The sequence below is a fragment of the Schistocerca gregaria genome, chromosome 4 (assembly GCF_023897955.1).
Source record: "Schistocerca gregaria isolate iqSchGreg1 chromosome 4, iqSchGreg1.2, whole genome shotgun sequence".
NCBI classification, from domain to species: Eukaryota; Metazoa; Arthropoda; class Insecta; order Orthoptera; family Acrididae; genus Schistocerca; species Schistocerca gregaria.
Window position 1 is genome coordinate 659335605 of NC_064923.1, and position 15571 is coordinate 659351175.

The 15571-nt window shown below is 42.7% G+C and overlaps 1 protein-coding gene across 7 annotated transcripts in view; it reads right to left on the bottom strand.

Moving 5' to 3' along the window:
* LOC126266808 (hamartin) overlaps nucleotides 1–15571 on the bottom strand; it is a 295524-nt gene that overhangs the window by 5427 nt on the left and 274526 nt on the right. The window lies entirely within an intron of this gene.

Here is a 15571-nt window from a genome sequence, read left to right on the forward strand (position 1 = left end):
CTCACTGTTTCGCTCAAATTTGCATAGTAATTACAACAAAAATAATTTTACACAGTGTATAATGAAAAATTAATGTATTTAAAGAAGTGCTTCTTTTCCTACATAATTCTGACAAAGCCGATGTGTCATGATAACTTCAGAAACTGCAAACACCTTCTAAACTTTTCACCTGAATTAAGGCCACAGAACCAGGGTCTTTACCGAATGTACTTCTGAACAAAAAGTGATTCTGATAGCTGGAATCAGATGTTTTTGTTAATTCTGCCTTTAGATTTCTTCTGGCGATATTTCTGTAGAAAAAAAAGCATCCCTCAACACACATTTTTTTTATTTCTAACCAAGAAATCAAACAAGAATATTAACAGATGTAGCTTTAAAAATACTTTGGTAACTCCTAAATAATGATTAATTTTTTAAAATACTTTCAAGCTCTATTTTGCACCCTTAGGGCTTGAAGTTGAAAATATTCTGAAACTTTTTTTATATCTAACAGATAAACCAATGCTAATTTTCATAGTTCTAGCTTCAACATCACTTTAATAGCACCACTTTTCAAGGAAATGTTTCATCCCATATTTCACCTCCTTAGAGGTCGAATTTCGAAAAATACCTATTCAAGAATGCCTACAGTGTAAGGTCAACACCTTCACCAAATTTCAAGTTTCCATGCTTGGGTTTGGGCTGGGTAATGGTGAGTCAGTGAAAATCAGTCAGAACATTTCCTTTTATATACAGAGGAGATTGCTGTGACAATGCTTATCATGATAATTTACTACAGTAAATTTTCACTTCTTGGGAGCTGATTTTATCACATATATTTTTGTTGATGTTAAATGAATGTTTATACCTTGGCTGAGCAACAAATAGAAGCAATATCATCCAACATAATGGTGCCAAGTGAAGAAACTATTTGTTAACGGAAAGAGAGACACTAAAATTTCTGTACTACATGGGAACTACAACTGAGTGAACCCATTAGAAATATATAACCTACAAGTATCAGAACTAACAAAGTGACTAATCTTGAATAGTAAACATTAAGAACAGTCATAGAATTTAAAACCTCAAACCACTAGTAATAAGCAAAAAATTCATATCAACTAAAGAGAAAGGAAAACCAAGCTTGGGCTAGTAACACAGGCATGTACAGAGGGAAAACAGAAATAGTAATGCATTTAGATATTATGAACACTCACCCCTTTTTTCATAATGGGAGTTTCAAGTTACTATAAAAACAAATGGTTAAACTACTATCTTTTCTCTAATTTGATATTATATAACAACAGATAAGATACCAAAATACCCAGGCGGAATACTGCAGATCTTCATATATAGTCTGTGAAATATCACCTAATTGTCAGCTGGGGGTGTGCTGAGTCTAGGGTAGGAGTCAACTGAGTCTAACATAACTTTGCTGTTTGTGGTTTTGTTTTAATTAACCCGACAAACATATACTTTATAGCATAAAAGTAAATAGTATGTATAGACACCTTCAAACTGAGTGCTGCAGCACAAGGAATTTTGTAACACTGAAGCACATCTCTGTCATACTCACTAGAAGAGAGAGCTTACTGGTTCTGAATAGCTCGGATTCCAAATCATCAAGCATGAAAACAATAACAGCTGACTGACTAATGAAACTTGATTTCCAATTAAAGAGTTTAAGAAATTTTAAGCAGTCAGCACAAAAATCTTTCAACAGGATTCAGAAGCAGACTGATATGAGACTGGCCGAAACTCAATGTTTTAAGCGTTTTTCTGGTAAGTGATACACAGAATCCATCGTCTCTAGCTAGGCTTATTTGAACTAATAGCTGCATACAGCACACACTCCATGGCAATCCATTTATGAAATGAGTGCCCATGACAGATTTTAAATGTTAGTCAATCTCGGGGAAATATGAAAAAACTAAACACACCGAAAACCATATTTGTCTAACCCAGCCACGTGCATCAGAGACTGCTTTTATGTGGTTTGTCCTATGAAATCAAGAGTTTTCAAAACAATATGAAATTTAACCTCCTCCCCCATGAACCATGGACCTTGCCGTTGGTGGGGAAGCTTGCGTGGCTCAGTGATACAGATAGCCGTAGTGTAGGTGCAACTACAACGAAGGGGTATCTGTTGAGAGGCCAGACAAACGTGTGGTTCCTGAAGAGGGGCAGCAGCCTTTTCAGTGATTGCAGGGGCAACAGTCTGGATGATTGACTGACCTGGCCTTGTAACACTAACCAAAATGGCCTTGCTGTGCTGGTACTGCAAACGGCTGAAAGCAAGGGGAACTACAGCTGTAATTTTTCCTGAGGGCATGCAGCTTTATTGTACGGTTGAATGATGATGGCGTCCTCTTGGGTAAAACATTCCGGAGGTAAAATAGTCCCCCATTCCGATCTCCGGGCGGGGACTACCCAAGAGGATGCCGTTATCAGGAGAAAGAAAACTGGCGTTCTACGGATCGGAGTGTGGAATGTCAGATCCCCTAATCGGGCAGGTAGGTTAGAAAATTTAAAAAAGGAAATGGATAGGTTAAAGTTAGATACAGTGGGAATTAGTGAAGTTCGGTGGCAGGAGGAATAAGACTTCTGGTCAGGTGACTACAGGGTTATAAACACAAAATTAAGTAAGGGTAATGCAGGAGTAGGTTTAATAATGAATAGGAAAATAGGAATGCGGGTAAGCTACTACAGCATAGTGAACGCATTATTGTGGCCAAGATAGACACGAAGCCCACGCCTACCACAGTAGTACAAGTCTATATGCCAACTAGCTCTGCAGATGAAGAAGAAATTGAAGAAATGTATGATGAAATAAAAGAAATTTTTCAGATAGTGAAGGGAGACGAAAATTTAATAGTCATGGGTGACTGGAATTCGTCAGTAGAAAAAGGGAGAGAAGGAAATGTAGTAGGTGAATATGGACTGGGGGTAAGAAACGGAAGGGGAAGACATCTGGTAGAATTTTGCACAGAGCACAACTTAATCATAGCTAACACTTGGTTCAAGAATCATAAAAGAAGATTGTATACATGGAAGAAGCCTTGAGATACTGACAGATTTCAGATAGATTATATAATGATAAGACAGAGATTTAGGAAACAGGTTTTAAATTGTAAGACATTTCCAGGGGAAGATGTGGACTCTGACCACAATCTATTGGTTATGAGCTGTAGATTAAAACTGAAGAAACTGCAAAAAGGTCGGAATTTAAGGAGATGGGATCTGGATAAACTGACTAAACCAGAGGTTGTACAGAGTTCCAGGGAGAGCATCAGGGAACAATTGACAAGAATGGGGGAAAGAAATACAGTAGAAGATGAATGGGTAGCTTTGAGGGATGAAGTAGTGAAGGCAGCAGAGGATCAAGTAGGTAAAAAGACGAGGGCTAGTAGAAATCCTTGGGTACGAGAAGAAATGTTGAATTTAATTGATGAAAGGAGAAAATATAAAAATGCAGTAAATGAAGCAGGCAAAAAGGAATACAAACCTCTCAAAAATGAGATCGACAGGAAGTGCAAAATGACTAAGCAGGGATGGCTAGAGGATAAATGTAAGGATGTAGAGGCTTCTCTCACTAGGGGTAAGATAGATACTGCCTACAGGAAAATTAAAGAGAAATTTGGAGAAAAGAGAACCACTTGTATGAGCTCAGATGGAAACCCAGTTCTAAGTAAAGAAGGGAAAGCAGAAAGGTGGAAGGAGTATGTAGAGGGTCTATACAAGGGCGATGTTCTCGAGGACAATATTATGGAAATGGAAGAGGATGTAGATGAAGATGAAATGGGAGATGTGATACTGCGTGAAGAGTTTGACAGAGCACTGAAAGATCTGAGTCGAAATAAAGCTCCGGGAGTAGACAACATTCCACTGGAACTACTGACAGCCTTGGGAGAGCCAGTCCTGACAAAACACTACCATCTGGTCAGCAAAATGTGTGAGACAGGCAAAATACCCTCAGACTTCAAGAAGAATGTAATAATTCCAATGCCAAAGAAATCAGGTGTTGACAGATGTGAAAATTACCGAACTATCAGTTTAATAAGTCACAGCTGCAAAATACTAACGCGAATTGTTTACAGATGAATGGAAAAACTAGTAGAAGCCGACCTCGGGGAAGATCGGTTTGGATTTCGTAGAAATATCTGAACACATGAGGCAATACTGACCCTACGACTTATCTTAGAAGAAAGATTAAGGAAAGACAAACCTATGTTTCTAGCATTTGTAGATTTAGAGAAAGCTTTTGACAATGTTGACTGCAATACTCTCTTTCAAATTCTGAAGGTGGCAGGGGGAAAATACAGGCTCCGAAAGGCTATTTACAATTTGTACAAAAACCAGATGGCAGTTATAAGAGTCGAGGGACATGAAAGGGAAGCAATTATAAGAGTCGAGGGACATGAAAGGGAAGCAATGGTTGGGAAGGGAGTGAGACAGGGTTGCAGTCTCTCCCCGATGTTATTCAATCTGTATATTGAGCAAGCAGTAAAGGAAACAAAAGAAAAATTCATAGTAGGTATTAAAATCCATGGAGAAGAAATAAAAACTTTGAGGTTTGCTGACGATATTGTAATTCCGTCAGAGACAGCAAAGGACTTGGAAGAGCAGTTGAACGGAATAGTTAGCGTCTTGAAAGGAGGATATAAGATGAACACCAACAAAAGCAAAATGAGGATAATGGAATGTAGTCGAATTAAGTCAGGTGATGCTGAGTGAATTAGATTAGGAAATGAGACACTTAAAGTAGTAAAGGAGTTTTGTTATTTGGGGAGCAAAATAACTGATGATGGTCAAAGTACAGAGGATATAAACTGTAGACTGGCAATGGCAAGGAAAGCATTTCCGAAGAAGAGAAATTTGTGAACATCGAGTATTGATTTAAGTGTGAGGAAGTCATTTCTGAAAGTATTTTTATGGAGTGTAGCCAGGTATGGATGTGAAACATGGACGATAAATAGTTTGGACAAGAAGAGAATAGAAGCTTTCGAAATGTGGTGCTACAGAAGAATGCTGAAGATTAGATGGGTAGATCACATAACTAATGAGGAAGTATTGAATAGGATTGGGGAGAAGAGAAGTTTGTGGCACAACTTGACTAGAAGAAGGGATCAGTTGGTAGGACATGTTCTGAGGCATCAAGGGATCACCAGTTAAGTATTGGAGGGCAGCATGGAGGGTAAAAATCGTAGAGGGAGAACTAGAGATGAATAAGCTTGCACAGGATAGAGTAGCATGGAGAGCTGCATCAAACCAGTCTCAGAACTGAAGACAACAACAACAACAACAACAACAACAACAACACTCAAATTTAATTCACACACAGGAACAAATAGTAGCTGAGAAGGTAAACTAATTCTCAGCAGTTTGGATCAGGCAATGAGTAATGGCTAGCATTTTGAAAGTACACTAAATGGCTGAAGAGAGCAAGGAGAGTATTTTTTCCGTAGGTATGAAAGTAACAGACCTAACGATGTGGCCAAAACAAGGACATTTGTTGTTAGGAAACACCTATTTTATCTGATAATCCTTACACAATTTCAGATGCCTATATTTGAATTATCTGTGTTTTTATTACTAAAATCGTTGACTGTTCCACTTCGTGGTTATGTAAAGATGTCCTCCACTCAAACTTGATATTGACAAGACAATGTATTACTTGGCCATTGCAATTTGGCAATTGCCAAAGGTTGACATTTAAGCACTATACGAGATTTTCCAGAATCACATGTTCCATCATTACCCTTTACGCACAACGAAATATGCAAGTAGGAAATGTATTTTAAATATTTGGTAGATAGCAAACACCCAACTGTGAGTGTTTTATGTTGATATCTGTAGAAATGATGAACTAAGTGCGGGCACAGGACGTTAGCAATGTGCAACAATGAGCATCTCCACCAGCTGTGAAGGGGTCGCTTATGTTTTCGCGTCATGGCTTAGCAATGTTTTGAACAGCAGAGAGGAAGTGGCACTGTCTACAACATCAATGCCCAAGAAAACAATTGAAATGTTTTAATGCTGATATATAAATTGACTATCTACTCTGAGGTGATGTCGTAAGATTCTCTCCACATATGTTCCTCGAGTTAAATGTGAGTTCAGTTCAACTAACTGTGTAGTGGCTTTACTTGAGTAACAAAATACAGACGAGTTCTTTCAAAAGCAGTTATGTCATTTTGTAGTGAGCTGGCGTAGTTGTGAGGTCTCTAAAAACTCTCAATCCTCTGCAGAAAGCAAGAAGTCCTTGTAGTGTAATTAGCGGAACTGAACAGTACATCCACAGCTACGTATTATCTGTGAAGGCCCTCATGAGACCTTCAGCATAATGGGCACTGCAGATAATCCGTCGACAGGTGGCAAGGCTGGTGGCAGGGGTGTTTAGATGCAGAAAGGATGACAACTGTCAAAACGCAGGTAGTGTTGGTGGTTAATGGGTTTAACATGGGCAGAGATGTGGATGGAACTGTCACAGAGGTGGAAGTCGTCATTCAGAAAGGTAGTATGTTAGGGTAAGGAGGACAAGGTTAAGCACATGGGAGAGATGATGTTCACTTTATGAAGGACCGAGGACAGGATGCCTTTTGCCTGAAACCAGATCATGAAGATAACATCAATGAACCTGAGCCACACATGGGACTTTGGAGTTTTGGGAGGCTAGGAATGTGTTCTCTAGATGGACCATAAAAAAGATGGTGTAGGAGAGTGCCATGCTTATGCCCATAGCTGCACTGCAGATTTGTTTGTGGATTTTCTCCTCAACCGAGAGGTAATGTCAAGATATATTTAGTAAGGTGTACAAGGAATGATGTAATGGGTTTGTAGTCTGAAGGACATTGGAAGAGGTAATGTTTGATAGCTACAGTTATTGAGGGATGTTGGAGTATAGGCAGGTGGCATCAACAATGACCATGACTTGGGATCCAGGAAGTGAAGGGGTGGAGTTGGTGCAAATTCAGTGAAGGAAGTGGTAGTATGACTTGAGAAGCAAGGTTTCAAGTGATTAATTGGAGGTGTCTGTCAACAAGAGCAGAAATTCTTCAGTAGTAGCACAATACGCAGTTACAGTGGGGTGTCCAGGTTTGTCAGGTTTATGGATCTTGGGGAAGGAAATGAAGGTGGGTGTGCAGAGGCAGGAGGGACATGGACTTGGGAGAGTCTCATATGGGCCTAGGGATTTCAGAAGGTCACCTCCCAGGAATTTCTTACCTCCTAAATGGCCTCACCACCCTCCCCAAGATATGTTCTCAAGACCCCTAGCCTTTCAGCAGAAGAATGTACAGCCATACACAACAGTAAAAAATACCCTGGCCTAATTATCCTCCCTGCAGACAAAGGCTCCACCACTGCCATGATGAATCACACTAGTTATCTGAGAAGCCTTCTGCCAACTGCCACTGCACCTACAGGCTTTGCCAGAGAGATCCCATACCTGAAGTCCAACATAGCCTTCAATTCCTTCTGAAATCCTTAACTCCATCACAGAACCATTCATGGCATCTCCCACACCTCACTATAATGACACTCTGTCCATTTCAGACATATGGAACACTCCACTGTGTCATGCCCATTCCTAACTCCTTGTCATAGGGATTATATTCCTGTGGAAGGTCCAAGTGCAAGCCCAATCTGCCCTACTGTCCACCAGAATCAATGGCCACCATCAAACTGTGGCGGAAAACAAAGTTGACCATCCAGAGGCACAACATGCAGCTAAGCACCTTTCAACGGATACGTCACAATTCGGGCCACTGGATCGATCCTTCCTTCCACCATCAGCTTTTCTGAATTTAGATGGGAGTTATCCTCACACCAAATCCTTTGCTCCCATAGCTCTCCTGATCTCCATTAACTCACTGACTCCACAACCTTCACCAAACAGTTTCCCCTTCCTCTAACCTGTCATCCCTTCCCAGTTCACATCTCCACATCGCCTTCTTGTGCCTGCTCCCCACCAGCTCCAGCACCCGCGTATCACATGCGTAGCCCATACACCTGCCACCCCTCCACCCAGTATTCCTAGCCAGCAAACCGACTGCCACCCCCAACCCCTCTCCCTGCTGGCTGCCACCCCCAACCCCTCTCCCTGCCTTTCTCTCCCTCAACCCACTCCACTCAACCCATCAAAACCCATCTCGTCCAGTCCACCTGCAGAACTACAGCCACGGAATTGTGCATCCAGCCAGCAATATGTAGCTTGAGAATGAATTGTTTCCAAAAGCTATCAAGTTTTCTCTTTCTCTTTTGTGTGTGCCTGTTAATAACACAACATTTCCACAAATCGGTCAGTGGAAAGAATGAATCTAGCCAAATGCATTTTTTTGTTCACTTTCAAACATTTTGGAAGTATCTCCATAGCACTATTATCTATTATCTATTCTCTCTCTCTCTCTCTCTCTCTCTCTCTCTCTGTCTGTCTGTGTGTGTGTGTGTGTGTGTGTGTGTGTGTGTTATGGGTGCTCAACATCGAGGTCATCTGCACCATGACACACATTAAAAGAAACAAATGTGGACAAATTTAGTAATAAAAGCATACAAGCAAAGAAACGGGGAAAATATGAAAAATGCTGTACAAGAAAATAAAACGTAAGGAAAACGAGAAAGAAGTGTCAAGGATGCCACAAGAATTGTTACTGGCTGGTGGCTGGATGAGTCAGTCATCCTGTGAACAAATTAAGAATCTCTCCCTAAAATCTTGGTAAAAACCATTGGACAGGTCACAGAGCTTTAAAATTTTAACCACATTTGTTTGGGTATTTGCTAAACGAGATGGCATATCTGCCGGCAAGTCACCTGCGGCCCCCCGGCCAGAAAATAAAATGCAGTCCAATAAAACGTGGCACACAGTGACCTGGACGCCACAAGTACCACACATTGGAGGGTCCTCTCGCTGAAGCAGGAAGCCATGCATAATAGGACAGTGGCCTATCTGAAGACAAGTGAGGAGAACCTCGACCTGTCTATGGGGCTGGAAAGAAGTACATCAGACTCGCATTGTGGGATTCACTAAACGGAGCTTATTGTCAGTCATTTACAGCCACTCATCCTACCACTGACGCATGACTCATGAGCTCAATAGCAAAGTGAGTGTGTGCAGGGGGATGGCACACTGATACTTGCGGATCGAGACACGCCTCCTTGGCTGCGATATCTGCCCTTTCGTCCCCAGCAATGCCGATGTGCCCTGGAACCCAGCAGAAAACCACCTCTTTCCCCACTCATTGCAGATGGAGGAGGGCATCCTGGATGTTATGGCCTATTTTATCTGCCGGATACAAACATTGCAATGAGTGAAGGGCACTTAGTGAATCGGAACAGACAAGAAATTTAGGACGGGAAGTGCATCTCATCTGCTGCAGTGCCCCTAAGATCGCAGACAATTCTCATCAAAGACAGTAAATGCTTGAGGCAGTTGGACCTTGAAGACAAAATCTGGAAAAACAACAGAGCAACCGACAGAATCCTCCTTGTTTCGACCCACCCATAAAACAGCTACATAGTCTTGGTGGCAGAAAATATTGCATTAAAAATAGTGGCAGGAGTGCAATCTCTCTTGGAACGCACCAAATCTAAAATCACTCTGGGCCTCTCCAGTAAACTGGGTGGCAGGCAGTTAAAACCCTGGATGTGGGGCTGTAGAGGCTCCACACCAAGGGACTCCCGCACATGTTGCACACAGATTCCTAACGGCATCTTGGCTCATGGACAGTTGTAAAAAAGGCGCTCCAGAGACGGACGAGCAACAATATGGTGAATGGGTGACGTTGGAGCTGCAAGAAAACAAGCGCACGAACAGGAGCTGCTGCCGGATGGTAAGTGGCGGTTCTCCAGCCTCAGCACAGAGGCTGGGTATGGGACTAGTCAGTTGAATCCCTGCATGGTGGACAGCGTCAAGGATCCGCAAATAAGAGGGCCTCGCTCACCCTTAACCGTGCAACCATAGTCCAGCTGCGAACGCACAAAAGCCCAATAAAACTGGAGAAGATGACCCCTGTCCGCTCCCCAAGACCTGTGTCTAAGGCACTTGAGGATGTTCAGTGCCTTCATGGTTCTGGCTTTCAAGTCTCGCAGGTGTGGCAACTGTGACAATCTGGAGTAAAAAATGAGGCCCAGAAACCGCACTGTGTCTCTAAAATGTAGGATAGTGTCCCCTATATGCAAGGCAGGCAAATGAAAAGGACGATGAGAACCATTAACACACACACACACACACACACACACACACACACACACACACACACACACACACACACACACACTTATCGGCAGAAAACTGAAAGCTCATTTTCGCAGCCCACTCCTCTAACCACCGCACTGTAAATTGCAACTGACAGCTCACTGTTGCAACACTGAAGGAGGAACAGAAAACAGCAAAGTCATCCACAAATAAGGAGAACGGCACTGGACTCCTTACCGCAGATGTTATACTTTTAATGGCGATGGCAAAGAGGGTAACACTTAAAACATTGCCCTGGGGGACACCATTCTCCTGCTCAAATTGATCACACAGTGTGTGACCAACTCGGGTCCGAAAAAACTGTTGAGACAGGAAAGAGCGAATGAACAGGGGGAGGTGGCCAAGAAAGCCCCATTGAGTTATGCTAACGGAGGAAAGCCTGCTGAATTGCCACTTCTAGTAGGGTCAGGTTGTCAACCGGGGACCGAAACCTTCGGAATCCACACTCAGAGAGGCTAAGGAGTCGGCTGTCTCTAAAAGCCAGACCAGACTGTTAACCATCCATTCCAGGGTCTTTCCTACAAAGCTCGTCAAGACGAAACTCCGATAACTACTGGGACATGTGTGGTCCCTTCCTGGTTTGAGGAGAGGGATTAGAATTGCCTCCCTCCACAAGTTGGGGAAGACACCTGTTTGCCATATTAGATTAAAACATTCGAGGAGGATTTTCTTTGACGCTGCTGGCAGATGTTGAAGCATGCAGTACTGGATGTGGTCGTGACCGGGTGCAGTGTAAGAAGTCTCGGTCAGTGCCAATTCGAGCTTCCACATCGAGAAAGTTCTCAGAACTGTTCGACCTAAAGTCCAACTTTCCCCTCTAGACAGTCACACGGTAGTGACAAAATGCTGGATCGTGGCTTGCATTGGCAGTAGTTTGTGCAAAAGGCTCGGCCAGCGTCTGAGCAATGTTTCTAGGTTGTTTGGAGGCACCCCTGGTTCAACACTGCGACTATCGGTAAATGGCTGTGTTTACCAGAAATCCTCCAGAAGACTTCCCATACTTTTGAGGAACAAGTGAACGATTGATGGAGTTCAGGAACTCATGCCATGACTGCTTTTTGCTCTCTTTAATGAGACGGCGAGCCTTGGCTCTCGTGATTTGAAAGGTTGAGAGACTGTCCATTGTTGAGCGGTGTTTAAACTGTTGAAAAGCCACACGCCTGTCCCAGATGACTAAATGGCACTCTTCTGTCCATCAAGGGACAGGTTGCCTCTGAAGAGAACCAAAAGACGTTGGTAGGGATAGATCAGCAGCGTGATGGATCACATGCGGATGTGATCCACCCAATCCAGGATGCCGTTAAGGTGTTCAAACACAGCCAATTAGCCGAACAGCATCCAGTTAGCCCTGCCAATCATCCACATTCGTGGCTTCTGTTCCAGCAACACATCATCGAGTAGCTGAAGGCGGATTGGGAAGTGGTTGCTGGGAGGAAGGTCGTCAGTGACCTCCCAGTGAACAGAGTCGGCGAGGGCTGGAGAGCAGAGAGGCCGATGGCTGAGAATGACCCAGTAGTACTACAGGTCTGAGTACCAGTGTTTAGGAGGCACAACTCTCCAGATGTCAGGAGGCTCTCCAAAACTTGACCCTAATGGCAAGTAGACGTTGAGCCCCACAAGATATGTTGGGCATTGATGTTTCCCAGAAGGAGAAATGATTGGGGGAGTTGTGCGATAAGATCTGTGGGAGTCTCAGAGTCTACTGCATCCAGTGGGGGTAAAGAAAGACAACAAACAGTAAGCTGCTGACATGCAGAAATTCCAACTGCAATTGCTTGCAGGTCAGTATCCAGGGGAAGAGCAGAGGAGTGGTGCACATTATTGACAAACATAGCAACCCTCCTTTGACTCTTTCCTCAGTCAGATAATACTTGCGATATAACGTATAGCTCCATAGTGCAGCGGCATTAGACGCTTTGAAATGTGTTTCCTGCAAACACAAGCACAGAGGGCGCTGCTGGACTAGCAGTCTCAGTTTTTCCGTATGTGTACTGAATCCATTCTTGTTCCATTGTATAATGGGAGCCATATATCGGGGGGGGGGGGGGGGGGGTAGTACTTTAATCCTGACTTTCTGATGCGGAGGGGAGCCCACAATCGGTGCAGGCTTAGGTTTGGAATGAGATGGTTGCCCCAATCCGACATCAAGCTCCACAGCCTCTAAAGAAAAATCGACTGAGATGTCCGAGAGTTCAACGTCGACATCGTCAGGCTGTTTTCTTCCCGACTCCACCGGTGTTGGACATTTTGACTTGGATATTTTTCCCTGGGTAGACTTTGCAGCCACAACTGCAGTTGAGGGTGTGGCAGCATTTGACAGTGTACCAGATGGAGCCTTTGGAGAGGCAGGGAGCTCCAAAATGTCAGCAACCACAGCTTTTTCTGAAGTTCTCGGGGGAGGGACAGGCTTAGACACCACTGAAGCAGCATAAGTGCAGGGACATACTCAGGTGCTGATGCTGACAGCAGCAATCTCCATTTGTGTAGAAGCATCAGTTTTCACGTCCGGCTGTTTCAGAATGGAAGAAAAGGAGGCAGTGAACGTGGGTGGCTGCATGGCCTTATACAGCTTCTTCGCTTCACCATACAGTATGCACTTGGTGGTTTTAATCTCCTGGATCTTCTGTTCTTCAAGGAAAACTCTGCAGTCCCTGCTCCATACAGGGTGATCCCCAGAGCAGTTGACACACTTGGGAGGAGAGGAGCAACCAACCCCCTCACAGGCAGCTTTACCGCATTTCCCTCAAGTGGCTTCCCCTCGACAGCCTAGAGTAGTGTGCCAGAACACCGCATTGGATTGGGGTAATAATGCCATACACTAAGATGTAGGAAACCTGCCTTCACATGCTCCGGTAGTTTGGAGATGTTAAAAATAAGGATAAACGAGTCTGACTTTACGAGAGTTCCATCCACCTGCTTCGTAATGTGTTGCACGTTGACTATACCTTCCCGGGACCATTCAGCTTTCAGTTCTTCTTGGGGAATGTCAATGAAATCCCTGCAAGTCACAACACCTTTGCTGTAGTTCATGGTGTTGTGAAATTTAATTTCTATCGCAAACTCCCCAAAGCATTGTGCTTTCTGAAGGTTCTCTACTTCTCGGACGCTACATGTTTGAACCAACAAGGTCCCAGGCAAAGAAGATTTCAAATGATCCATCTCAGTCCCACGAGCGGCTAGGGAACTGTAAGTCAACGTAGACACAGCCCTGCGTGCCTAGGTAAGCCTTATACAACTGATGTGCGGCAGGTTCCCCAGAGGTTGCCCGCTAATGACTGTTCCACCTCAACAGCAATACATCTCAATCAGTGTGCAGCACACCTTGAGATTGAGGTTTTTTTTTTTTTTTTTTTTTTTTTTTTTTTTTATAGAGGTTTATTCCATCCTCGCAGTCCAGGAGGTCAAACCAAGATCCCCATTCCCTGAGACACAGAACATTCCACTATCACGCCACACAGTGGTCGTTGAATCATGTCCAGAGCTTACGGTGACAGGGGACTGGCTCAGGAATCCCGGGTCGCCAAGCTTGTACTCAGCAAATGAATGCCGAGCCCCTGGGGGCTTCCGTCTTATTCAATGTGTGTATGTAATTATATGAAAATGTCTGTGTACACACACTACTCTTTCTTAAGTTATGCTCAATATACTAACACAAGATAGACAACAGAGGCACAGAATCATTAAAATGTCTACTTGGATAACCAATTATTTAAATTTATGCAAGAGTACCAATTCTACCCAATTGTAAGATGAGGTTTTTCGCCAAATTCGTCATTTTAAAAAATACAGGGCTGTCTTATAATCAAATATTAAACTAATGCTGCTAAGGTTAACATTTTTACATTAATTAGTAGAGTATACAGGGGTAGTCTTACAATTATAGGGGCCATCTTCCATTTAGAGATGAAGCTTTGGCTACTGAGGTTAAGTGCAGATTTATTTTGAACAATTCGGAAGAGCAAGGCTGAATAAACCATACTCACGTCCAAACAGGCCCAAGATTTCTCAGTATGCTGAAAAGCTTGATACAGTATCGACACTGCTCGGACAATAATGTGACGTCTGACGCACATGGCTCTCGTGTAAGGGATACATGACAAACTATGAACCAGCCATCACAACAATCTATTGCTCTGCTCAAAATTTGACAATTTTGTGAAATACAGAAAACAGCACTAAATTCTATCATCTTACAAACTCTTGTTGTATCTGCACTGATTTGCAATAAAAGTTCTAATACATCTATGGATACCACATTCAAATATTCAAAAAACATTACCCGATTCTGAAACCAGATCAATATTTTACTTGAATATGGGAGACAGTAATGACAGTAAGTGGGCTGCAAATGAGAAATTCAGTCGCTGCTCCCATATTAGAATACCAGGTAATATGTTGCAACAGGGTGTATATGTGGACAAGGAAAAAAAAAAAAAAAAAAATTCTGGATTTCTCCCACATTTCCCGGTTAAAAATACACTTTCTCCCAGGTGAAAACATACTTTTTCCCTGTTAACTGAGAGTATTTTTTCTATCGAAACTGTATAACTTATCAGTCCTTTGAGTGATTATGGTTTTACACATGGGTGTAGAATTTCCCGGCGCTTTAGAAAACTAAACACGGGGAAAAAAACATTTTTCAGAAAGATCTTTGATGTGCAGCAACATGTATTCCGAAAGTATAAATTCGAATTCCACCAAACACCGCATCTTACTTTCCGAAGCATTGAAATCGAGTTTGCGATGCATTTTTGTAAGCCAGTCATAGCTCATGTTACGTGATCTCGACAGCCGATGACAGTGGGTATTCAGAACTTAGGACACATGACCTGGTCAGCCAATAGCACTATCACTGTTAAGTAGCGTGAACACAAAGAGAAAAAGTTAATGGTTTAAATTAATACACACAGTATTGCTACATGAAACGAAAAGCTTTCAGATATAATATTGGTCTATAAGATTAATAAGCTGCAAGAGAAGCTAAGGTTTCACATATAATGTTGGTCATTTATGCATATATTATAATTTACGATATATCACACTTGTGCCAGTAAAATTTTTAATAACAACATAAATGTCTGATCTTCTGGGCTCAAAATTCATCTAAATGGCTCACCATCAGAGTTGATTTTTTAATGAGAGTCAAATGCTCTGTGATTTAAGAAATTCATCGTACATTCTCGCACATAGTTCAACTTGCGTAAAAGGAAATTTGCTTCGATAGTAATGCTATTCAAACCACTATTCGGAGTATTTTCCCGCGACCTGTTGACAAACAGGTTCGTTTCTGCAGTTGCCAGAGTGTGCCAGATGACAGGCGACACCGCGCTTGCGCAGCTA